Source organism: Chionomys nivalis, chromosome 6 (assembly GCF_950005125.1).
Source record: "Chionomys nivalis chromosome 6, mChiNiv1.1, whole genome shotgun sequence".
Lineage (NCBI taxonomy): Eukaryota > Metazoa > Chordata > Mammalia > Rodentia > Cricetidae > Chionomys > Chionomys nivalis.
In genome coordinates, this window is record NC_080091.1 from 95,974,711 (window position 1) to 96,001,193 (window position 26,483).

A 26,483-nucleotide genomic window follows, 5' to 3' on the forward strand; every position below is an offset into this window, starting at 1 on the left:
GATTGTCCTGACCACTTTTCCACGTTGGTAGTTTTGAAAGTATGGTTCTCAGGCTAGCACAACCACCTGGGACTTGTTAGAAATGCAAGCAATGTATTGTCCAGTAACGGAGGATCTCAGAGTGTGGACCTGTTCACCTGAGAAGTGACAAATGCCGTCTCTGTTTCTTATAGTCCAGGATCGCCTGGTCAGGAAATGGCTCCGTCCACAATTAAAATGTTCTTCCCACATTAATATCTTAATCAAGACAATACCTGATAGTCTCAGAGACTAACTTTAATGCAACAATTCCATTACAGGTGTACCTGGGGGTTTGACTTCTGGGTGTCAAGCTGATCTAGTATGGATAAACAATTATATATTTTATGACAAAGCAAAATTAAATTGCTTAGAATTCTTTGAAATCCCAGAGTTTTCAGAACTATTTATGTCTTTATATCTATCTATATGTAAGTCTATTCTTCCTCGACTGATCAAGTCAAGATTTTCTTTATAATGCACTGACCTTGAAGGATGTCCCAGGGAAAAAAACTAAATGGGAAATCTTATGCAAATAACAGATAGAAGCTGACAAATCCTATTTGGATAGAACAGGAACAGGTAAGGCAAGCTCTAACATAAGATCACTTATAGTTTACATGCTGTAGATCTACATTTCTTTCTCTGAATTCTTTCCTAACATAGCAAACAAAACTTTTGAAATGTCCTTGTCTGTTCTTTATCATGTTCATGGATATTAAGTAAAAGACTTGGTGCTTGGATTGGTTGCAAATATTAAGGGACAATGGCACCTGGGAAAGTTCAGCCTGGTAGCTTTTGAAGAAGAGCAGATTCAAAACGAATCTTAGATTCATATCGAAGAGATCATTTATTTTTCACCTTTGTGAAGGGGAAAAATTTCCTGTGGAATCTCACTGTGAACAGCTAAGAATCCCTATAAGTCGCTATAATGTCTCTAGAACTGATTTAATTCACATTTTCTAAATAATGTCCATTCAGAACATGTTATGTATTATGTTATGTGTTAATTGAAAGAGCAATGCAATATTTAATTCTTTTCTATGAATTGCTATATTTTAAAAAATTATTCAAATATTCAATGTCACTTCAGTTTATCGGCTTGTCTTACTGTCATCTTTACATACTCTAATTTTCCTACTGACCCTAAGTTCTTTTGGAAAAAGAAATGCAGAGCCAGTATGGCTAAACTGTGGGAAACATCATAAAATGGAATTAGTGGACAGAACTGAAGGTGATTCTTAGAGATAAAATAATGACCCTATCTATATATTTGGAAAGAATATAATTCAAGCTATACCTTCAGTATATGGACTCAGAGCTATTGATCGCAGTTCGGAAACTCTAGACTTCTCTCTGAGGACAGCGATGAGCCCATAGGAGGCTGGTGGATTCTGATAACTACGAGGAAGGGAATAAAACAAAGTACAAAACCAAATCCTTGTGTAGAACATCATGGATCAGACATGCCTATTATTTATGGTCAGATCATATTAGTTAAGAAAATAATGGGAAAGAATATTTTTAAAGAACAAGAAATCTGAAAATAATGAAAGATACAAGAAGAGTGGTAATGCTGCCATGAAAGTGTCACCTGAAAAGTCTTAAATGCCAATGTGCAATGGTGAAGTTTGAAAGGAAACAGAGATCAAGCCTTTAATATGAAAAAAGAGGCAAGACAAAGACAAAACTAAAGCATTTTAAATTGATAGGTACAGTACAGACTAGGCTTGTGAAAATCATTTACTGAAGAAGCAATATTTGATAAAAAAATAGACTATCCCCCCAAAATATAATAAACCTTACAGTGTACTCTAAAATGGTTATTCAAAGGAAGGTAATAGTTTAGATTTATTTTGAACTTTCTCTGTGTGAGATGAGTTATCTTAGCCCTATGTGTGTTGCTGTCACGGAATACCACAGACTGAGAAAAGTATAAGAACATTTTATTATTCATAGCTCTGAAGGATGGAAATATAATATCAAAGTTTTGGCATTTGGTGAGTGAATATGGGAGATTCTCTACAAACATGAGGGACATGAGAATAACAATCCACGTGAGGCAATAAGGAAGTTCATTTCATCACAACTCAGGAGCAGGTGTTGACTCAAACTTCAAGAGTCTGACACCAGGCAACTTATTTTAGGCATATTTAAGTATAGTATAATTTGGAAAAAAATGTTTGCTGTTATATATGATCCTGTATGCACAATGAGACATAATTACACTGAAACTCTTCCCAAAGTACAAGTCACTTCTTCCATGAAGATGGTGTCTATAGATAGGCTATATGTGTTATCTTAAGGGTCTAGGGGGAGAATCTGGTGTGGTCACAGTCATCCAGATAGTGCAGAGGTCACCTAGGTTATTAAGCACATCCAGTCTTGTTTGTGGAAGCCTAGGAGCACCCCTGGCCATAAAGATAGCACAGAATTCACCTAGACCAAAAGCATTCTCTGGTCCTGATCCTGGGGGAGCCTGGTATGACTTGGCACAACAGACAGCACAGGGTCACTTAGGCTATTAGCCACCTTCAGTCCCAACCTTCTGGGCACAAACATGTTATACATCTCTTCCTTTGATGAGACAACCTTGAGTGTCTAACCCTAGTTTGCCTAGTGCTTATCTGTGAACACAAGGACCTTTGTGCTCCCAGCAGGTGAGACCCTTTTTTATTGTGTCATCCCATGATAGAAGATTCAATGATCTAGGGGGGATTAATTTGCTTTTATATGAACTCAGTTTCATGATTACCCACACACCCTTGTAATAATAGCATGAATCTCTTTATAGGGCAGAGACTGAATTTCCTTTGCTAGATGGGGGTTGCTTGAAGTGACATAGAAATACAAGAAAGTAGAGACCAACCTCCACATGAGCAGAATTGTTCTTTATTCAGAACAACTGAAGGATTCCAGTCTCTCTGAAGAAGGGTTTAGGCTTTTATTGGGCAGAAAAGGCAGCTTTTGGGATGGAAAATTCAACCTGTAAGTGAGTTCTCCTGCAGTCTCAAGGCAATCTCAAAGCGGTGAATGCCAGCAGAAGTTCACATGTTGATGGTCTCATCAGAAGTTCCCCTGTTGTAGGAACTCCTTCATACAATGTTACAGAAGACTTTGGGTGATTGCCCAGGTAGTCAGTTGTCTCTGTCATTTATTGCACATTTTGGAAGTTGCTTGATTACACTTCCTATTTACTCAAGTAATATTATTTCCCTTCTCAGGTATTCAATAAGGTTGAAGACTATATAGTCATAGTTACTTTCCTCTCATGACTTGTCCAAACTCTTTCTAATACAAGACTTAGACTGCTTAGGATAGGTTAATTGTTGAAACATTTTTTATACATTTATTGCTTGATATTGTTTATGCTAGTTGTAATTCTAATTTTTATACTTGATATTTGTTCTTATTGTATATAATTTTGCATTAGGCTTAGAACTTTCTTATTTAAACAAAAGAGGGAGGTGCTGTAGGAACCCCTTCAGCCATTAGCCTTTAAGATACCAACCCATTTGGGTGTGGCCTCTTATACTATAAATGCACGTGTTCATGTTCTCTCTCTCATCTGGCTGCTGGATTCACTTCCTGTTCATTGTTCATGCAGAGGACTGTGATCTGTGAATCTACCCCTAAATAAATAACCCTTTATTGTACGCAATTCTGAGCTAGTGTGGGATTATTTTGTAACTTCCACCTTCATTCCCTGGATTCTAACAGCCTGTTTGTGCTATCAGTTGAATTAACTTTCCTGTCTGGAGTTTTTCAACTCAGGAGACATCTTTAGATACTTGACCATTTACCTTTCACCTTGTCTCTCTTCCCAGTACACTGGCATAGAGGATTAAATTTCCAACACATGTGTTCTGGGGTACACAAATGCATACATATACATTCTTCCTTATCTTTCTACCTCCATTAAAAATAGAAAGATAAGCAACTTTTTAGGACCAGCAGTTTCATCAGTTGAGAAAGAAAAAAAAAAGAGCTGTATAATTAGTAGCCAAGTTTCTCCAACATCTGTCACATCATACTGTTTAGTTACTATTGAGACAAGACAGGGAACATCCAACAGATTTGAACTCTGTGAAACATAGAAACATTTCTCAATATTTTTCATTCTTAGGCAAATCACTTAATTCTTGGCTAGGGGAGACTAGCCAATATCAGCTAAATTTCAGCTGAAAACAACCTGGAAAATGAGAAATTTACTATTTGAGCTCATTCGCCTCAAATGACTAGACCACAGTTTAACTGTCTCAATACTTTCGATTTTCAGTAACTAAAAAAGAGAACTCCAATGTGGAATCAGTCAACTACAAAGTTGATGTTACTCAACAGTGATCTGAAAATGATTACTTTGGCAGCCGTGTGTACATGCAGTCTGCTTAGTTGGAAACTGCCTTTAATGCAAGCTGTGTATATGGTGAGCAAAACGTCAATAAAATTGACAGCCAGGGGACCTCAGTTCATGTCCTATTTTTACATTTGCTCCTGATGTGACCATGAGCTTAGTTTGGGCTAGCCTTCTCCATTCTTTGTTCCGAGAGAAGATGCACTGTCATGATTATATGTGAGGACTAAATCAGATGGGTGATTATAGCCTCAGGAAAATCACCTGTGCAGGCTGGTTATACAGATCACTACTTTGGGTCACTGACTGGCCATGCTGCTTCCTTCACTGTGGACATCCTCACAGGCTAGCTCCATGCACTTTCCCTAAATGAGAAGTATTTTAATACAAGCAGGTTCTGTAAATATTACTTACTTCATATAAAGAACAAAATTACTCAAGTTGGGTAGTGATGGTGCACGCCTTTATTCCCAACACTTGGGAGGCAGAGACAGGCAGATCTCTGTGAGTTCAAGGCCAACGGGTCTACAAAGCAAGTTTCAGGACAGCCAGGGCTACACAGAGAAACACTGTATAGAAAAAAGTGAGAAAAAAGAATTAATTACCCATCAATCACAAGGATTGAAGAAGTGCACAAATATAGAGGAAAATAAGTCCTAACATAAGTAAGAGGAAAAAAGTAAGAGATGTTTCAGTGGCTGATATCAATGATAACAGGTATGGGAGAAAAAAAGGGATGAGGAATTAGAGAAAGTAGTTAAAAGATGGAAGATAAGGCAATAAAACCCCCAAAATAACCAGTACTGGGGGGTTTAGGCACAAAATGCATAGGATAGAGTTAATGAAGGTCTGAGCCAAAGGCAATGCATGGAACATGAATCTTGCCTGCCTAGGATAACTGTCCCTATTGCCAAACTTTATTTTAAGCTCCTATATTTCGCTTTGGATATTACTTACACCTATGAACTTGATTTTACTGATAGAAATTCCAAAGCAATGTCTAGAGACGCAGTTTGGATAATAGTTCTCAAATTTATCAGTTTTCCCTTTCTAATCAGAGAAAGCTTGAGGAAAATGATGCCCGTGCGCCCTGATTACAAAATGAGTTAAGATAAACAACAGACTTGTTAATAAGGATTTGGGGTGGACTTAAATTTTCACAGTCCATTTTCTCGCTCTCACTCTCTCACTCTCTCAAGCCCGCGCTCCTGCTTATACAGCCTCACAACACACACTCACACCCACGCACGCCTGTCAAACCTTCTCTACCCAGATGGATAAGACGGACTGAAGTTGAGTGCACCAATGCATCTTTTATAATCAGTATTCACTGCCTCAGAGTCAGACAAATGAGAAGAAAAAGGAAAAAACACAGTTAAAGAAAACTCAAGAGACACAAACAATGTCCTTTTTTTCTGTTGTGGGTCATACTAGCCTACCTAGGTACAGTGTTCTCAGTCATGATGGATATAGTTCTACCAATGCCTAAAGGATTAAAATAGGGTAAGCTAAGGAGAAACAAACAAGAGGTTTTCTTTTTATCATTTCCCAAAGGAGATATTTTAAACATGTCTCCCTACCCTCAAGCATGGTTATTTTCAGTTACTGGATTATATATGGACTTGGCTATAGCCAGCCAAACTATAAAGCCACATTTATGAATTGTATCCTTTGTTAATTTGCAATTTTAATGGATTTAAATTAATCCTGGACTTGCTGGAAAAGGGACAGTTAGATCTGGAGAAAAGTGGAATGGGGAGGCCTTGAAAGAAAAAGGGGCTGATTGATTTAAAGAGAATGCATTTAAAAATTCTGTGGAATGTTCTTTATAACACCCAAAGGAAGAGTATCTTGTCAGAAAAAAGTTAAGTGTGGCATAGTAATGATATTCTCATGTATTTCTTGACACATTCAAAGTGAGAAAGGTTGTGTTTTCCAATCTCCCTAAATATCCAGGGAGAGGGTACGTGGTTGATGGCAGTACCATATGCCATTGTGGTGGTTTTAGCAATTAAGGTATTATTCCACAATGAAAAACAGAATTCATTAGGCATTTCTTCTGGTCTCAAACCTTCTAGTAATAGGAGCTGCGGGGCTGTGTCCCCGGCATCCGGCCGTCTGCATGGCTAGCTTATGCCCCGAAATAATTACATGGAAATTGTATTTTTTAAAACACTGCTTGGCCCATTAGTTTTAGCCTCTTATTGGCTAGCTCTTACATATTGATCTAACCCATTTTTAATATTTTGTGTAGCACCACGAGCTGGCTTACCAGGAAAGATCTTAACCTGCGTCTGTCTGGAGTGGGAGAATCATGGCGACTCACTAACTCGGCTTCTTTCTCCCAGCATTATGATGGAGGAGGGACATCTTTCTTTCTGTTGCTTTCATTGGTTAATTAATAAAGAAACTGCTTGACCTCTGATAGGGTAGAATTAAGATAGGCAGAGTAAACAGAACAGAATGCTGGGAGAAAGAAGCTGAATCAGGCAGTCGCCATGATTCGCCCACCAGACACAGATGCAGGTTAAGATCTCCCTGGTAAGCCACCAGATCGTGGTGTTACACAAATTATTAGAAATGGGTTAATCTAGATATGAGAGCTAGCCAGTAAGAGGCTAGAGCTAATGGGCCAAGAAGTGTTTAAAAGAATACAGTTTCCGTGTAACTATTCCGGGTAAAGCTAACCAGGTGCCAGGAAATTAGCCCGCTACTCCTATTACTACAAAACCTCCCTTTTAAAAGGAAAAACAAAAACAGAAAACACTCTATTCTTCTTTTATAGAACTTGTTCTATTTTCTGGATCTGGATGACTTTTCAGTAATCTGCCCCCACCCCCCAAATCTTAAACCATTCCAGAACTCTGGTTTTAGTCCAGAAAGTGATATGGAAGAAAGTGACGTGGACAAGTACTACTAGGTCTCAGAACTCCTTTCTCCTCTACTCAACTGTGGATCTGTTATGAAATGAAACTAAGTACTGCAGGTCCACGGTTAGACCTTTTCATTTGATTTGTTTTCTCTTCTTTATGACTCCAACCATGTACTGAGGGCAGCTGTGGTCAAGCACTCCAGACCACGCGCCAACAGCAGCTGTAGAACCCTCAATTAACCAGTCCCTACAGACATGAAGGCTCAAGGCGATGACCTGGGGGCTACTATTGCAAACACTCCATAATTTTCACTTTAATCAATCTCTAAAGACATGAAGGCTTGGGAGCGGGAGGGGGTAGGGTGGGGGGTGACCTGATTTGGACTGAAGGTGGTTGTATCTTGATTGCTTTTTAGATAATTATAGTTACCTGACTCAATAAAAAGCATGGGCTTCGACTGAGTGAGCATCTGGTCAAGGACTGCTTGCTCAAGAATTCCCTGCTTTTGCTCTTTTTTAGAATTCCTTCCAGAAGAAGCATTCTACTGTGGTAACATATGATGAAAGTGACAGTGATTCGGAATGTAAATATATGCAGAGTGTTGGAAACTGACAGCATTTTGTATGCAAAAATTCTTCCAAAAGGATATACTATCTTTCAAATTTAATTGATAGGATAAAATAATAACCATTCTACCCCAATTTTTCAAAATGTTCATTGGAAAAGTATGTTCACTCAGGGCATATTTTTTTTGACTTGTAAGAAAATAGTGAGTCTTTTATACTTTAATACTTCACAACAAAACAGAACTGGTTGAAAATTGATTGGCACTAGTCAAATCATGAAAAATTGTTGATGTATTTTTAACCTTTATAGCTGATATTCTGTTTCACTCTAAAACATATGGCTTTCCTAAAGAGATACCATCTCCCTCAACAAAGATACTAAAAAATAGCAATTTTTATGCTTTATCTATTTTAACAACATCAGAAGGTTTGCAATGCTCTAAATAAATTGTGTGCATTCAGTTCCTCACTATTATTTTTCAGATGAGGGAACATTTGAAGTCCACATGGATTTAACAGTCTAGTGTATATTAGTGTCCTTATCATTTTTAAGGTCTCTATTATACTAATAATCATTCAGTTAACTAGGAAAATTTAGAGAGCTCTTCATATTTTTATGCTTGCACACCTGAGTATCTACCACCATAATCAAAATGTAAAATATTTCTTCTAATCAGAGCTTATGTTTCTTTATACAAATGTTTCCACATTCCTACACAGCCATTGATCTGATTTCTATCAAAGTGAATTAACCCTGTCTTGTTAACGCTTGTAAGTGGACTGGCACAGTAGGCAAACTTTTGTCTAGATGTCCACCAGCAGAGTGAGCCACATCCTTGTGATTATATTTTGCTATGTTATAATATTCTGCCATATGCATATATAATAATTTTAGTTTTTCATTAATCCATTGGTTGTTGCTAGTTTTGAGTGATTATGAATAAGTAATTATGTGTTGTGACTACTTATGTATATACCACATGTTTTCTTTCTCTTTTAATATACTTAGATATGAAATTATTTGATCATATAGCAATTGTATGTTTAACTTTTAATAAATTATCAAACTGCCTTTTGTAGTAGTAATATCTTGATTTTAGTTTTGTGGTCTTCATATTAATTTTCTTGCTGCTGTAGTGAGTCTATATATTTGCTGTCTCAAACAGACACAGCTACTGTGAGTCTGGGAGGTCAGAAGCACAAAGAAATAAACTCACCTAGGAGGCCTGGCTCCTATGGAGCCTCTGAAGGAAGATTCCTTTTCCTTCTCTTAGTTCCTAATGACTTCTGTGCCCAACTCATGACCACTACATTCTGTTGTTTCTATCCCCCCTCCATGTGTATGTGTAGGTGTGCGTGTGTGTGATATGTAATGTGTCCATGTGTGTGCATGCAGAGCCTAGAGGAGGACATTGGACATCTTCCTCTATAACTCTATTCTATTCCTTTGAGACATGGTGTCTATCTGAATTGGTATCCGGCTGTTGGGCTAGGTTGGCTGACTAAAGAACTCCCAGGACCAGTCTGCCTCTACCTTTCTAGTTCAGGTGTTATAGGCATGTGTGGCCATGTTTAGCTTTTGACTGTCTCCCCAGTCTTCCTACCTCCTTTTATAAGGACTCTGAGATTACTCGAGAACTATATATATGACTGATTATCTCAAGATCTTTATTTTTTGTTTGTTTGTGAAATGATCCAGTTGTATAGATGAGGCTGTCCTCAAACTCATGATCCTCCAGCTTCAACTTGATGAACACACACAGCTCAGTATCCTTTTTACATATAAGGATATCCTTTTCACTAATAAGGTGAAAGTTACAAGTTTTAATGAACAGAGAGTATCTAGATTGACAGTCTCTTACTTTCTATTCAAAGAATTTCAATTAGAATGATTAACTTAGCTCAGACTCAAGGGTACATGCTACTAGTAGCTATTATTAACTCATGACCAGTATACATGAGATAATGTGCTAAGTATTTTTGTATGTATTTTAATCCTTATAGCCATCTCATCACAAATGCAGGTTTTTGCACAGATCACAGTATGATAATTTGTGATTTAAGCTTGTTGCAGTTTTCTCCATTGACTATGATATAAAACAATGACCTTTATTACATTTACAAATTTAGCACCTCTTGCAGGATTTTTAAAATCCAATTTATCTACATCTTACACAGATGGATTTATGAATTGTATTGAACAGCATTTGCTTATAATCGACTTTCTTATATAAAACATAATAGAAATTATAATCAAAGGAAAATAAGCAAGAGTCAATTATGTAGATGTTGAGACTAGACAAGGAAAAGAGTCAAAATAACACAATGTGTAAGAAGATAATGTCACAAAGGGAACAGAGGCGATTGAGAGACTTCAACAATGAGAAATCACATTTAGTTTTCTGTGAGGTGTTGGTAAAAGTTGTTGATGGTGCACAAGAAAGCATGGTGATAATTAGGAAGGAGTTCACTGTATAGGTCGAATTTTGAGATGAAGTTTTATATTAGATCTACTAAATATAAATCCAGATTTTTTGAAAAAGGTTGATCCTGCTTTATCAGTATTCACCACTGTAATAACTTGATTTATGTTTAGTAGAATTCAAATGGGACACCATATTGGTTAGAAATATGTTAAATTTTATTCATTATAGTGAGAAGATATGGCAGGAGTTTCCTTATGTAGGCTGTGGTTCATTGACTTAAGATGAGCAGCACAAGGGTGCTTACTAGAACCTACATTCTATTCTTGACATTTTGACTTCAAATAATAATAATAATTTGATCAACTTAACAATGATGATAATTGCTTACTACATGCCAGATACGTTTCTGAACAATACATACGTATTTACTTAGTTATTACTATCCTTTGAGACAAAAATCTTTTTATATGACATTTAAGAACTCCAGAGAAGTTAATGTATGTAATATCAGATAGATAGTATGTATTGACACTGAGATTTGAAAGTGGGATTTCTATTCTTTTTTATTGATTTTTATTGAGCTCTACATTTTCTATGCTCCTCTCCCTTTCTCTCCCCTCCCCTTCAACCCTTTCCCCAGGTCTCCATGTTCCCAATTTACTCAGGAGATCTTGTCTTTTTCTAGTTCCCATGTAGATTAGCTCTTATGTATGTCTCTCTTAGGATCCTCATTGTTGTCTAGGTTCTCTGGGATTGTGCTGATGATATGTTAGTTTATATAAGTGACACCCCCCCCAAAATTCTACCAAAGAACTTCTACAACTCATAAACACTTTCAGTAATGTAGCAGGATACAAGAAAAACTAAAAAAAAATTAATATCTCTCCTGTACACAATGATAAAAGGGCTAGGAAAGAAATCAGAGAAACATCACCGTTCACAATAGACACAAATAGCATAAAATATCTTGGAGTAACTCTAACCAAACAAGCAAAAGACTTGTATGACAAGAAATTTAAATCTTTGAAGAAAGAAATTGAAAAAGACACCAATAAGCAGGATTTCTACTCTTAAGTCCAAGTGTCTAATGAAAGTCTATTTATTGATAATACTAACAACAAACTATGTGAAGTATGATTGATTTGTACAAGAAACTAAATACTTCAAATATACTTCTATATGCTTGTTTGAGGTAAAAAATTAAACTTAAATGAGTTGATGAGAAGAAGCTTTAGTAGGTGCCAGAAAGGCTCTTGCATACTTATATTCTGTGGAGTTCTAATTCTCAGAGGGAAAGCAAAAGAGAGCCTAGTTAAGTACGTGAGGACCCCAGGGAAATGGAATTTCAATGGACATCCAAAGGTGTGGCATGCAAACAGGGCCCTCAAACATGGCTAAATAGTAGGTCAACGATAGCCAAAGAAATATCTGTTGACTGGTTTAAGGACAGCCTTTCACAATCTCATGGGCTGACAGGTAATCTCACATCCTAGTGTGGTGATGAATTGCCTCACAGAGGGCTGCTGGTTTACAAACTTGTGCCCCTATAGAGGCCGCTATAGGATGTCAGGACAGAGACCAAGAGGCAGGATGATACTCAAAGATCAAGAGAACCAAACTGTATTAACTAATGTGGACCAAAGATGGCACATTTCATATCCATGATCTGTCGCTGGAGACAGGTGAGCACCTCAGCATTATCCTCAGGGGATGAAAAAGGGAAGAACGTGAAAAAATAGATTTCTAAGCCAAAAGAGACCAAGACAGATCTAGATTGAGATGCTTTAAATTAGTGAGTTGAAGTTTCTACTAGAATAGATGTAAGAATTAAATCATAATAATTTATGGAAAATCAAAGTCACTACACCTCAGCAAAGTTGACATTTGCACCTCATCAGAGAAAAAGAAAATAAAAGCACCATAAGAAAGTTCATGCAAGCCAGGTGGTGGTGGCGCACGCCTTTAATCCCAGCACTTGGGAGGCAGAGGCAGGCAGATCTCTTTGAGTTCGAAGCCAGCCTGGTCTACAAGAGCTAGTTCCAGGACAGGAACCAAAAAGCTACGGAGAAACCCTGTCGCGAAAAAAAAAAAAAAAAAAAAAAAAAAGAAAGTTGAAAGTTCATGCAATTACAAGGCTTGGTGAAGAATATGTATTGTATCCCAAGTATCTTCCCTTCTTGTGTAGAGTCTCTGCTCTTGGGATCAAAAATATAGCTTATGCAGGATGCTTTTTACAGAGATCAATCTAAGAGGATAGTTTGCCTTAAGGCCACTGAGAACTTGTAAGTGGTAATGTGTGTGGAATTATGGGAAATTCTGTAACTCACATGTGATATCTACTGCTTTCATTTTTTTAAAATGGCAACCCCATGGTTTTTGGCAAAAGCAAGGTATCTAGACTGCAGTTTATTTCTTTTTCTGTGATGTCATGGACAAGGCGGGTTCACTGGAGTGACTCCTCTTGTCCTGCTTCTACTGTTTAAAAGTGACAGAGTCAGACGGTGAAGGAAAGTACAGGTTCATCAGCCTTCCAGTCACACAAAGCCAGACAATAGGTGTCTGACTAGCTGTGAGTAACAGCTAGTGAGATATTATTATTAGTGTAATAAAGTGTGGGTGTCAGTGGGCTCTATTCTCTAAAGTTTCTTATTTTGGCAGTGTAATGTGAGATATTCTAGGGGGGGAGGGGAGGTGACAATGGGCATCATTTAGATTCCCTTTCTTGTTGGTTATAATCAAGCCTGTCACTCACCTTGCTTGAACTGCTGAAGTCATTGAGGAGTCTGACTGTAGACACCTCCTGCTAAGTGCAAAAAAAAGTCTCTACTTCCTCTTAGCAACTCAGAGTAAACATGCCAACACATAATGGGACTCAGTAAACTTCGGAATCTCTGGACATCTGATGAGATCTTTTTGATTAGAACTTTCATCTGGGTTCACTAGTGTGAATTAGTTGCCCCTTTGTCTACTCTCAGGTGCTAGAGACAGGTACAGAATGCTCATGCTGGATTGTGGAGAGAGCTCCCTGGGAAGTGTATGCAACACAGTGAAACCCATGGTTTTTAGTCTTCCTCTGGATCCTGGTCTTAAAGTAGGACACCCTGCTGTAAGGATGGTGCCTGGGTACTCTAAAACTGACTAAATCCAGCATAAAATGCGGTTAGGTTTCTTTTTATCCATGCTTGCAGCACATGTGTGGGAGCTGTGAAAAGATTTGTTTGGCTGAATTCTCTTTAGCACATTCTCAGTGAGATGATAACAATCAGCATCGCCCGTGAGTGCACTGCGTGTCTCTACTCAGTGTTTTCCTAATGACTGGATGCTGCAGGAGCTAGCAGAAACCGTAAATGTTGATGATCTAAGAAGTGTAACGATGGTTATTATTATTTTAATTTTAAAAATAAATACTTCAGCTAACAACTATACTGATGCTTATAAGCACTAATATTCTAAAGTTACTCACAAAGGTTTCCACGCAGCAAAAGCAATTCAGTCTTCCTAATTGTGAAGAAGAGGAGAGCGAGACATGGAGGGCAGACTCGTCTGCTTGTTTTAGGCCACACAGCCAGTGAGTGGTGAAGTGGTCCTGAAGCTCTGCGTGTCCACTCCGTCACAGGGTGGATTCCAGCAGTCCCTGGAGTTCCGTGTGTCCACTCAGTCGTCATTTTCTTTAGACTCTAGTTTTTTTTTTTCTTCTTTATCTAGTCACCTCCCTGGTTGTCTTCTTCTTTTCTCTTTCCCTGTGTGATTATCACCTTTCTTGTTTCGTTTTTTGTTTTTGTTTCTTTTGGTCTCTCTTTCATCTTCCTCCTTTTCACTCCCTTCTCCCATGCTCTTCACACCACCTTTTCTCTTTATAGTTACACCCCATGTCTTTTCCATGCAGAACGCAGGTGGTTAATAATGCAATGCAAGTGTTTCTACACCAGGTTTTGATTAGCGACTCTGAACAAAGGCATGCACTAGGCTTGTGGGTTGTAATGAGGTAAAACCGGAGAGGAGATTCTTCTTCACACTAGCCGGTGAGCTGGAGAGCATTCATGGCAAAGATTCTCCAGTACCCATTGTTGTCTCAAACGCTTTTTATTCTTCCTTGTTTTATTTTTCCAGTGGAATTAGATGCACATGCACTGGGCAAGAGGAACAAACTGGCAAAGAGTAGAGAATTGATTCACAACCATCAGGAGGTTTAAAATGTGACTCATTGAAAGCCAAGGGGGGGGGGGAGGATCTACTGTGAAAGAAGGAAAAAATAGTCAGTTTTAAAGTAAGGCCTCCAGGAGACAGGTACCTTGGGGCCTTGATCCAGGCATGAAAGAGGCCCTGTTGCTTTCAATAACTCTGTTCCAACCAGAGGTTTTAAGTAACCCTTCCTGTATTAAAAAAGTAAAATCTTTTAAGGAAACATAAACTACTAATATGTAACTGTAATTTTTATGGTTTTCTCTTCATTATAACTCCATCAAACAGACATAAATTATTTATTTATTTATAATTTTTTAAAAGGAAACAAACTATCTTTTATTATACATATCAATCCAAGTTTCCACTCCCTCTCCTCCTCCCAGTCCCTTTACCTACTACTCCTCCACTCTACCCCTCATCTACTCCTCATAGAGGGTAAGGCACATTGCTTTGGGTAAGGTCCAAGGCCCCCTACTATATCTAAGCTCAGCAAGGTATCTATCCAAAGACAATAGGTTCCCCAAAAGCCAGTACAAGCAGTAGGGATAAATCCTGGTGCCACTACCAGTGGCCCCTCAGTCTGCCCCCAGTCATGCATCTGTTAACCACTTTCAGAAGAACTAGTTTGGTCCTATGCTTGTTCCTTCCCAGTCTGACTGGTGTTGGTGAGGTCCCTTATCTCAGGTAACTGTTTCAGTGTGTGAACCCATCATGGTCTTAACCTGTTTGCTCATATTCTCTTCTCTCTCACTCTTCAACTGGACTTTGGGAGCTCAGCCTAATGCTCCGATGCAGGTCTCTGTCTCCATCTCCATCTCTTGCTGGATGAAGGTTCTATGGTGATATTTAAGATATTCATCAGTCTGACTTCAGGGCAAGACCAGTTAGGGCACCCTCTCCTCTGTTGCTTAGGGTCTTAGCTGGGATCAACCTTGTGGATTCCTGGTAATTTCTCTAGAGCCAAGATTTTTGCTAACCCCATAATGGCTCCCTTATTCAAGATATCTCTTTCCTTGCTCTCATATCTGTCCTTCCTCCATCTCAACTATTCCGTTCCCTCAAGTTCTCCTTGCCCCTTCCCTTGTCCCCTTCACTTCCCTTTCCACCCTCTCTTCTACCCCCACTCCTACGTTCTCAATTTTGTCAGGCAATCTTGTCTATTTAGACTTTCCAGATGGATCTATATATGTTTTTCTTAGAGTTCACCTTGTTACTTAGCTTCTCTAAGATAATGAATTATAGGCTCAATATTCTATGTTTATAGTTAGTATCCACTTATGAGTGAGTACATACCATATTCATCTTTCTGGGTCTGGGTTACCTCACTCAGGATGGTGTTACAGACATAAATATTACCTGAATTTTTCAGCTGATAAAACTGAGTTGATTATCCCAATAAGGACATGGCAGAGCCACCACTGTCCAGAGTCCACCAGTCCAACCACTTTGCACCATGGCCTCCCATTATCAAAAAATGCTAATGTCTTACTGATGGAGTGTGTAAGGATTGTACTATGTACTGTTTTCTTATCATTGAAAACCCCATTAAAAGAATGTGCAGCCACTGACTAAAAGAAGAGAGAAAAACAGTGATAATGAAAATTGTGTGCAAGGAAAGAGTTGGACTTTAAAAATAACAATTAATGATTAAAACTTCTTCAGCATTGGCTGTGTGCCAGTAGCTTGATAAGTGAAGATCTACACTTATGTAGTTATCATGTAGATACCTTATGAAATGCTCACAGGAATTCTGTAGATATCTGTGCCTGAAGAAGTTTGCACTGAGGTGCCAAACAGCCTTAAACTGATCTGTGATAGAGTTAATATTTGACCCATGGACCTTTTCTAAGTACACCGTACTGAGGGTATTAAAACATTTTCTCAATGTCTATTTGGTATAAAGATATCTGTGTCAACACATCCAGCTGATCATTTTGAGCCTTCAAACCCTTGCTTGCTATTTAACAGTTACAGTCTTGATGATCTGTATCCTTCTCGAACATTACTAATGAGAATCACAAGGCCAAGACTAGACCAGGAAGTATGATGGAGCATATTTCTAAATTTCATCAGAAAGGTCTTAAAATTTGTAATACTTACTCAGCCTAAGTCGCTGTTGTCTCCTCTACTGCTCATGATTGTTTAGTGTAAGTGCCTGAGCAGGGCTGTGGGCTGAGTTAAGAAGACTGCTTAGCTGGAAAGTGGGAATACAGCTTAGAACAGCAAAATGAGGTGTCTTTCAGAGGGAAAATATGTTAGAAGCATAAAAGTTTCAAAGCTTAGAACAAAGAAAGCCTGGGTTTGGGAGGATGGGAGCTGATGGTAGGTGTGGCTGTAGTATCATTATGATTCCTCTCCAAGTCACATCTTCACATCTTTATCTGGTACCAAAAATGAACATACCTTGTATTCCCAAAGGCCTAGAGGATAACAAGTCAAGTGCAATATGTTAAGCTAAGTTGGGTGTGGTCACACTCACCACCCCACCCTTTTGATCCCCTTAATTTCCCCCTATGCCTCTGTTCTTCCACTGTAAAAAGTATTTCTACACTACCTAAGTTTATTAAATTATTTTCAAAGTTGTTTTTCTTATAAGGATTTCAAAATGTTTTGGCGGAATTTATTGTTTCAAAAATAATTACTTAGCCATTAAATTTAATTAAAAAGTTTACTCAAGAATGCTAGATTTAACTCACTGTTTTTCCTTAAGAACAATTTTAAAACTAGTTTTAGGTACACTGTGAAATCACGGTGAAACCAGAGAGGTTTTTTTATCCAACTTCTTCACTGTGCTCTGAGACATCACACGGCAGCCATTGTCATTGTCTCTCAACAGAGTTCTGTCTCTGTGTGTGGGGGAGGGGGTCTGTTCACTGAGCAGGTTATGAGTTCGCATGCACATGTATGTTTATAGAGACCCCAGGACAACCTCAGAGGTTGTCCCTAAACTGCCATTCATCTCACTGGTTTAGAGCCAACTAAGTACAATAGGCCACTGAACAGCAAGTCTCAGGGCTCCACATCTTTCCTTTTTCCTGTAGAAGAAATTGGGATTCCAAGTGCATTGCCACCATGCTCGGTGTTGTTCATTGGTTGTTGGCATTGTACTTAGTCTTTATGTTACTCATGGAGCCACCACCTCAGCCCACAAGAGTAACGATAAACCTACACGGATGTACTATGTCACACTGCACATTAGAATTCACTCTTGTTCTCTTACATTGTATAGCTTAAATGTGTGTGTGTGTGTAATAACATGTACTCACAGTGACAGTGCCCTGAAAAATTCCTTACCTGTTTCAAATCCTGTGTACCATCTAATCATCTCTCCATCTCATTGAATCCCTTGAAACCCTTGATCTTTTTACTTTATCGATAGTTTTACCTTTTCTAGCATGTCATATATTTGGAATCATGTAGTAAGTGACCTTCGTAAAGTGCCTAATTTTACTGAGCATTATCTTTGAAGGTTTCCTCCAGGTCATTTCATAACTCAACAGGCCAATTCTTTTAGAATATGGAAAGGTATTTTGTTGTCTGTCTGTACCACAATTGACCCATTTCCCTACTGAAAGATATCTTGATTGCTTCTAACTTTTAGTAATTATTGACACACCTGTTATAAACACCTGTGTATAAATTTTGTGTGAGCATAAGTTTTCAACACATTAGGAAAAATATATATAAAGCCATGATCACTTCATTGCATGACAAACTGTCTGCCAAAGCAGCTGTAGCATTTTGCATTTCCCCCAGCACTGGAGTAGAGGTCCCACTCAGCATAAGTATGCACCAAGAATAATTAAGTTTTAGCAAAACAAATTTAAAAGAAGTCAACCATGTTGTTTTTCTCATCTTACTCATACTTGGTAGATAAAGTTGCCTTTATAGTATAAGAACCACTGCAAAGAATTATAAACATTTTTGTTTTATTAGAAAATCAATAAAATAATTTATCTCTCTGGTTCCATAAGAACCTTTCTTCTCTGGGAGAAATCCCTTACTTAAGAGAGAGAATCACTTGGGAAGCTAGTTGTATCCAGGACTAATAATCCTCAAAGGTTTTAGGGAAATTATGAAAGTTTATAACAGGTTTGCATTATTTTGAGAAACTAATATACACACAGCTTTTATGTTTAGAATTTCTATGTATTGCAGAAATGGGGTGAATGAGTCAAAATTCTGCTACAAGGGAAATGACACCTATCTGGAATAATAAATCCCTTACTTTTATATTAATGCCACAGCCAACAAATTTATTCTTGCTAAGTAAAATCTGAGGAAATATATTACCCAGAGGAAGTGGATAGTGCTGTAAACTTGATTGCAAATCATGGCTTCTCTAAACAAGATGGAATTTGGATAGATCTAGAGAGTTGAAAAGGATGAAGACCTGGAATGCAGATTAGAGCTTTCTGGTCCTGACATTGCTGGCACAGAAATGAAAGAGGAAAGGTAGATGTTCGTAAAATGAAACAACAGTTTGAAGAACAGTATATACAAGATTGGGAAGGAGGGAGAAAGGAAATTCAGTTAAGAGAATTGTGAAAGCCATTACTAAAATTTAAAATTTGAGTTTTAGGCAGTACACAGACACAGAAGATTTGGGGCAGGTGATGAAAACATGTTAAACATGTCAGAACAATGTCTGTGATGACAAAAATAGTCCATCCCAAAGTTCCCCACTCATGCCTGAGTGAAAACTCTGGAGAAAGCCTCTAACTCAGAGAAACACTGCAAATCATCTCTGGGATGAGATACCACTGTCAGGACTTCAATTATCTCTATATAATTATAATGTTTACTTGCGACTTCAGTCTTGAAGTTCAACTTAGAGGGGTGTAAGAGAAACAAATATCCTGATCAAAACTAAAATTAGGAGTCAAGACAATCACAGTAATTTTTTCATTGCTATACTTAATGAATTAACATAAAGACAAATATTTGAGAGAACAACTCTATTTTTGAACATATAGGAAAACTTTAAAAGGAAATATAATGGAAACTTAAAAATTCATAGAGGAAATTAGGATATTGAGAAAAATAAAAGAATTAGAAACTGGTTTAGAGGAAAAAGATTCTGACAGAGCACAGGCAACAAAACATGGAGAAGAGAGGGATGCTAAAGCATGGAAGGGACAGGAGAGAGATTGAGACGGATGAGCTGAAATAATGGGAGAACAGCAGAGCAGCTTCAGAGTAATGGAAGAAAAGGACTGCCTACTTGAAGTCTGACACTGAGGCAACTGATATACTCTAGGAAGAAGTAAGATTATCTTTGAAGATAAGCAGATAATTTATGTAGTTCCATATGAAGAGAATTCTAAAATGCATTCATTCTTTTGGCTGGAGGGAATTGATACCAGATATAATTTAGACCAAGAAAAAAATGTGTATGTGTGTGTGTGTGTGTTTGTGTGATCTGTCTCTATCTGTCTGTCTGTCTGTATGTATGTAAATAAATACTGAGTATAAACTAAGGTCCTCTCAGGTTCATACTCTCCACTGTCCTCAGTCCTCCCATTTTTTTTTCTTCAGAACTTTCTACAAAGCTGTTGGAAGCTTCTTGTGAGTCCTGTAAATGTGGAGATACTACCGCTTACAGCCTCACTCAGTGGATATACCCTACGGGTAAATCCTCTACTCCCTGCTCTTCAGGGCGTGGTTATGTTATCTACACAATGTTTTGAAATTCTTGAGGAGTCAAGTTCCTATCTCCCAGAATTGCTGCCTAAATTGTGACGTCTTACTTGTTTTCCACCCCACACTCATTCCTGTTTCCATAGATTACCTTCCTATCACCTAGCTCAACTGAAGGCCTTATCCAATGCTATTCTTTCAAGTTAAGGTTAGTTACCTTCAGTAAGAGCTTGACAATGCACAGCTGTGTTCATGTGACTGATGGGGGCTAACTGCTGCGTTCCCAGGTCTGTATTAGAGTGATGCTGGAAATGAGGGCATAAAGAAAGCAAAGACTCTTTCCTTCTCAATCTTGGGTACCATACGTTTCCCAATCAAGTCCCTTATTGCCTTTGGACTACCTTGTGGAGAAACACAGTAGGTAGGATGGAGGTAAGACTGGCAAGAAAGATCTACAGGTTTTCCTCTAAGAAAGAGGGATCAGAGTTGGTTACTGATACAAAGAACAACAGGACACCAGGAAAAAGACATAGCTCCAATTTGTCAAAAATTGAAGGCTAAATTATTCAGTGTTTTTTTTTAAAAATAAACAAACAAAGCCACTAAAATGGTAAAGAAAGGGCAATGCTTATTGCCCCATTTGATCACTGCACCCTGCATTCATTCACATACTAAATCATGTTCCTGTACACTATACATTTGTACAATTACAAAGCTGTTAGATTTGGTGCATGGCATCCAAACTCAAGATTTTCTTCAATATTTTTCGCAAATAATAAAGTTAATAAATAGTTATTTTCCAGACATGGTGCTGCATGCTTGTAATCCTCACATGCAGAGGGCCAAGGCAGACTACTAATGCCAGGCCAAGCTGGGGTACACAGTGAGACCCCACTTCAGACAACTTCCAATGCCCCCCAAAACAAACAGTAAATACTTATTGACTATTGTTCATGTTGGAATTTAAGTCTTGATTGTTCTGCTTACTTAGATTATATGATTTAATCACTTTTATTACTTCTGTAGTTCTAAATAAGGAATATAAGAATACTGGTCTCACAGGATTACCATACAGTATAAATAGAGGATTCTAAATGAAATGAGCATTTTAAATCGTGAGGCAAATTCAGGTATTGATTATGGCTCTGGAATTCAGAAGAGTGCATCTATTAAAGTCCAGAGCACCAAAGCCTTCTTCGAAGGTATAAAAAAATCATGGAATATTTAAAATTATTTTGGATTGTCCATGGTCTGCACTTTCTTCCACAGCAAATTATAGAATTAAGGTCTAAGCACCCAACAATCAGGCAGTTGGTTATTTTAACAACTTTTATGGGTTATATCAGTTCTCTTTGTGTGTGTGTGTGTGTATGTGTGTGTGAGTGTGAGAACATGCGTATGTATACATGCAAGTGTGTGCCTGTGTGCATGGAGGCCTGAGGGCACATCAGGCGTCTTCCTTTCTCACTCTCAAGTTCATTTTTAGAGCCAAGGCTCTTCAGGAAACTTAAGGCTCCCTGATTCAGTGAGGTTGGCTGGCCAGCAAGGCGCTGGGATCCTCTAGTCTCCAGCACTGAGATTGCAGGTGTGCACCACTGTAATTTCAGATGTGTGCACATCTGGCTTTGACATGACTGTATGGGGCTGAACTCAGGTCTTTATGCCTTTATGGCAAGTCTGGTCTTAACTAAGCCATCTCCTCAGCCCTCCACATCAGCTCTCTACAGCAGCTGAGTCACAGAAGCTGGGCTGAGGTTTTATTGATGATGACATTGCAAATGGAAGTATGTGTAAGAGAAGAAAGTGGGCCTTTTAGAAATGAACATTTAACTGTATTTGAAGTTGTAGAAAGCAGTGGGGAGTTAGTGATCAGCTGAAGTTAGATACATTGGCTATGGCACTATGTATATTTTCTTTCTTTTTTCCCTATGTGCTAGAGAACACCAAATTAAAAAATGGAAACAGCATCCATGTGAGCCATTGTCCTCAGCACTATTCAGCAAGCAAATGAGTATTTCATGGACTTAACGTGACAATAAATGACACGTCCAAAACAGGTTGTGTGTGTGCTGTAGCAAAACAAAATTAAGAGTCATTCTAGGGAAGGACATTGCCACAGCTTTGGCGTAATTAGAAATCATCATAATCAAATACAGGAAATTGGCACATCTGCTTCTCAGGCTGTTGATCCAACTGTGAGGCTTCCTGCACACTGGCAGGAACAGCTCTGATGCAGCTCGGTGTGCTCTGCAAAGCTGTCTTTGCATAAATATTTACATAATTTTCTCCAAACACCATTCTAAGCAGTTGTTTTTTTATCGCATCTTCTTCCCTTGGGTTGTTATTTCTTCCCATGCCTGCTCCCTGTGAAGGAGCGATCACTTGAATCTCAGGTTTCCTCCGTTCATTTTAAAGAGAACTTCAGAGGAAAAACCTTCAGCCTGGGAGTGTTATAAAGTAGCATGGAGAGGAACAGATCTTTCTCAGGAAGCTTTTAGTATCTTATTTTTCCCCCTAGAAATGCGCCAATGAAAATAGGTCCACCCCAGCTAAGCAGAAGGCAAGGCAGAGAGGCAGAGGAGATGGAGAAGGAGTACATCCCGAGGGCTGACAGAAATGAAGAAGGGGAAATCAAATCAGGTGAGCTGGAGGTTGATAGGAATGGCTCCCACTCCAACAATTGCCATCATTTACTGAAGGAGCAAGGGATGCAAGAGCTTTCTCCCTTCTGGTCAGTGAAGAGTTCTGCTTGTTTTCCTGATCACTAAAATGATCCAAAGCCCTGTTTCATGGTCTGCTTTACATTGCTGGAACAATAGAGTTTTTATATGATACATATTTTATACTTCAAAAGTAAGATTTAACAAAAAATATCATATCTTTTCTATTCTCCAAGCTTGTTTTGTTCATGACTGTGTCCAGATAGCTTTGTATTGTATTGGTATTGTAACTTTGGTAAATAAAACTCAATCACAAGAGATACAGTACTTGATGGTATTCCAAACATTTACAGGTGGTATATTTATCTTGTGGAAGGTATGGATTTTCTATTTTGTTATCAACTCTGTTCTTGGCGCTGTTTTTTTTTATCACACACCGTTGGGATTTGTGCTTTTCAGGTTGGTATGGGATACTTCGCTATAACCAGATAATCGACTGGTTTACACAGCGCAATGCCCATTTATTCTTTCAGAAGCCTTGGAAAGATCATCTTTTCAGTATAACAAGAGAAAGGAATCTCAGTGGCTAACGTAGATGATAGAAATGTGACTCCTCCAGGAAGTGATCATATCCCTCCTCCAACATTCATACAAATTAGGAAGTATTGATAAAAGCCGGTTATATGTGGTTAGCTATGTGTATATACAAAAGTTAGATTCTAAGTGGCTGTCAGTATAAAGAGCTTCCCGAAAACAAACATTCAGTAAACTTTATACAGCTTGACTTCCCACTACACACCTTCTGTTACAATAGGCACAGTTTATCAGAAGACTCTTCAGTGATTCAAAAGACCGACTTTTCTTCTTCTTCTTCCCATTCTGTTGCCCAGAGAGCAACAGGGTTTGCTCTAACGCTGTTTCCTTGTGGGACCCAAGTGTCGGCTGCCATCCTAAAAATTACAATGTGCAAAATAAAGCCTGAGGACCATGCAGTTTATTGGCTCCTCTGTAGGGGCCCAGCTCTGCACCCAAACTCCCTCTTTCCATTGAAGCTGTCCTGCCCCCTCATGCCCATCTCTGAACTTCCATTTTTAGAGTTAGCTGATAGTGACTAACTGGAAATAAATGGGGTTCGTCAAGTTTTTATTTATTTTGTTTATGAGCGATTTGGGGAAGTCAGAAACTCAAAACGTGATGAGTCGGTCATTTGGGAACAAAACCATGTGCACTGTGTTTGATTTGCAGTCATCCCATCCCGAAAATTCACTCTGTCTCTGTAACTTGAGATTTTTATATGGAATGGATATTATTATGCGTGTTGCACATATGCACCTATAATACACTAAAAATAAAAGTCTTGGCATAGATGGTGTGTGTGTATGTGTGTTTGTGTGTGTATGTGTATGTCTGTACAGATGACTTCTGCTCTGCTGTCCATGTGTCTTTAGGGTATGCAGCTACCTTTCTAGGAAAATATATCCAGATGTTAGAAAGTTTAAAGCTGTCTATTTCCTTTGTAGGGATGATGACTGAGTTTTTCCTCTTGTTTCTTGCCTTTTTCTTTTGGCTTGCATTTAGGTAGGACAATTTTTTAAAACCCCACATGCCTTATAATTTTCCATCTCCCTGTTATTGCCATCTCTAGCTTTACTTGGATTTCTTCTTGGGATAACACATACCTCCAAGAAGCAGTGTTGTGGTTTAAGATCTCTTCTCTGGAGTCAGTTCTGTGTCCAGAATCCCAGCTTGTTATCTGGATATGAGGGAACTGGATTAGAGTGAAGTTTATCTAGCATTTGCTGAGCAATTATTATGTGCCAGGAATGGCGGAGAGTACTGGGGAGGAAAAGAAACAGATTCACAGTTGGAAAATATAGTGTTGGAAGAAGAATTCAGGAGTGATTCCAAAAAGTTATAGAAAGTCTCTACCAGGAAATGCATAGCCCATTGCACCATAACAGCTTATAATGTATAGGGAATATGTTTGTCTTCCTCCAAAGGAAGTTGAGGAAGGTGTCACTGAGTGCTTTATGCTAAGAATGAGAAAAGAGAACTAGCTATAAATACATTTCATCCCTCCAGTTCAAGTCATATAGGAGCGAAGCATCCCAACCCTATAGTCCTCCCCATTTCTGCAGCTCAGTAGGGCTGTAGCATACCTGAGGACAAGAGAAACCATGCCAATGCCACAAAGTATAGTAGAACCACCTTCATTCAGACCCGGCAGCTGCACACAACTGTGGTTGGCATGTTAGATGGCAACTAAACATCCCATCATTCCATGCAACACTGGCATCATTCATACCCTGGGTCCTGCTTCCTGATCTGTGGGCAGATATTGAGGAAGGCGCTCAGTACCAGAGTGAATTGCTTAATCTGAACTCCTCTCAGGGAACTGGTAAGTACCATGTGGGATGTTGCTGGGAATCCGTGTATGAAGGGACCTGCGATCCCCACTGTGCTTGTCAAGGGCAGCAGCACCCTGGAGGGAAGGGAATAAGGGAGATGTAGTCATGTTAGTTAGATTTTCTAGATATATAGAGATATATTTCAATTAAATAGACATTCTTCATATCTTTCAAAGACTACAAAACATGACATTTAATGTTTTAATAACTTAGGGATTTTCATGACAATGAGACATGTCTGCTCCTGGCAGCACCAATCTACTTCAAGAGGAAGATGGGCATCGAAGAGGCTCCTTATGGAGTTTGATAGACATTTGGGCAAGAAACTGCTCTTGCCTGGACTGATGCATAAACGACACAGAGAACCCGCAGAGAGAGGACTGCTAAACTTGCCTAAAGGTGAGATGTTCTTTCGGGGTTCCTGATTCGTGAAAGAGTCTGCGAGACATTCTACAGGACACAGCAAAAAATGACTAAACTGTCTTTGGAATTTCCTGCTTCATGGAAGACTCTGCTGGATACTATGGGCCTAAAGGCTGAAGATGGATGCCCCAACAGGTACAGAGGAACTTTGGATGACTGTCCAGGCAGTGAGATGTCTCTGTCATTTCTAGAGTTTTTGGATCTCTTGTTTGCTTAGGTAATATTATATCCTTCTGGAGTCTTTGATGGAGTTAAAAAATGGTTAGTTATAGTTATAGTTTTCATTAGTTATGATAAAAGATAAAATAGATATAAATATTGTAACTAATTCTTGCTTGATAACCATTTTGTTATATGTAATTTTACTATGTTAAAGTTAAAGCCTTTCTTTTTTGTTTAAACAGAAAAAGGGGAAATGATGGAGGTGGGTCATCTTTCTATCTGTTGTTTCATTGGTTAAGTAATAAAGAAACTGCCTTGGCCCCTTTAATAGGACAGAAAATTAGGTAGGCGGAGTAAACAGAACAGAATGCTGGAGAAGAAGCCGAGTCAGGAGTCGCCATGATTCTCCCACTCCAGACAGACGCAGGTTAAGATCTTTCCTGGTAAGCCAGCTCATGGTGCTACAAAGAATATTAGAAATGGGTTAGATCAATATGTAGGAGCTAGCCAATAAGAGGCTGGAACTAATGGGCCAGGCAGTGTTCAAAAGAATACAGTTTCCGTGTAATTATTTCTGGTCATAAGCTAGCCATGCGGGCGGCCAGGTGCCGGGGACGCAGACCCGCTGCTCGTATTACAACAGGGAGACACTCCCAACACCTCTCTGGGTGACCCCTGCATGGAAATGTGTGAAGATAGCATCCTATGGCTAGATGACAAGAACATCTGCAATATAGTGGGAGTGGGTTGAAGACCACACAACGGAGG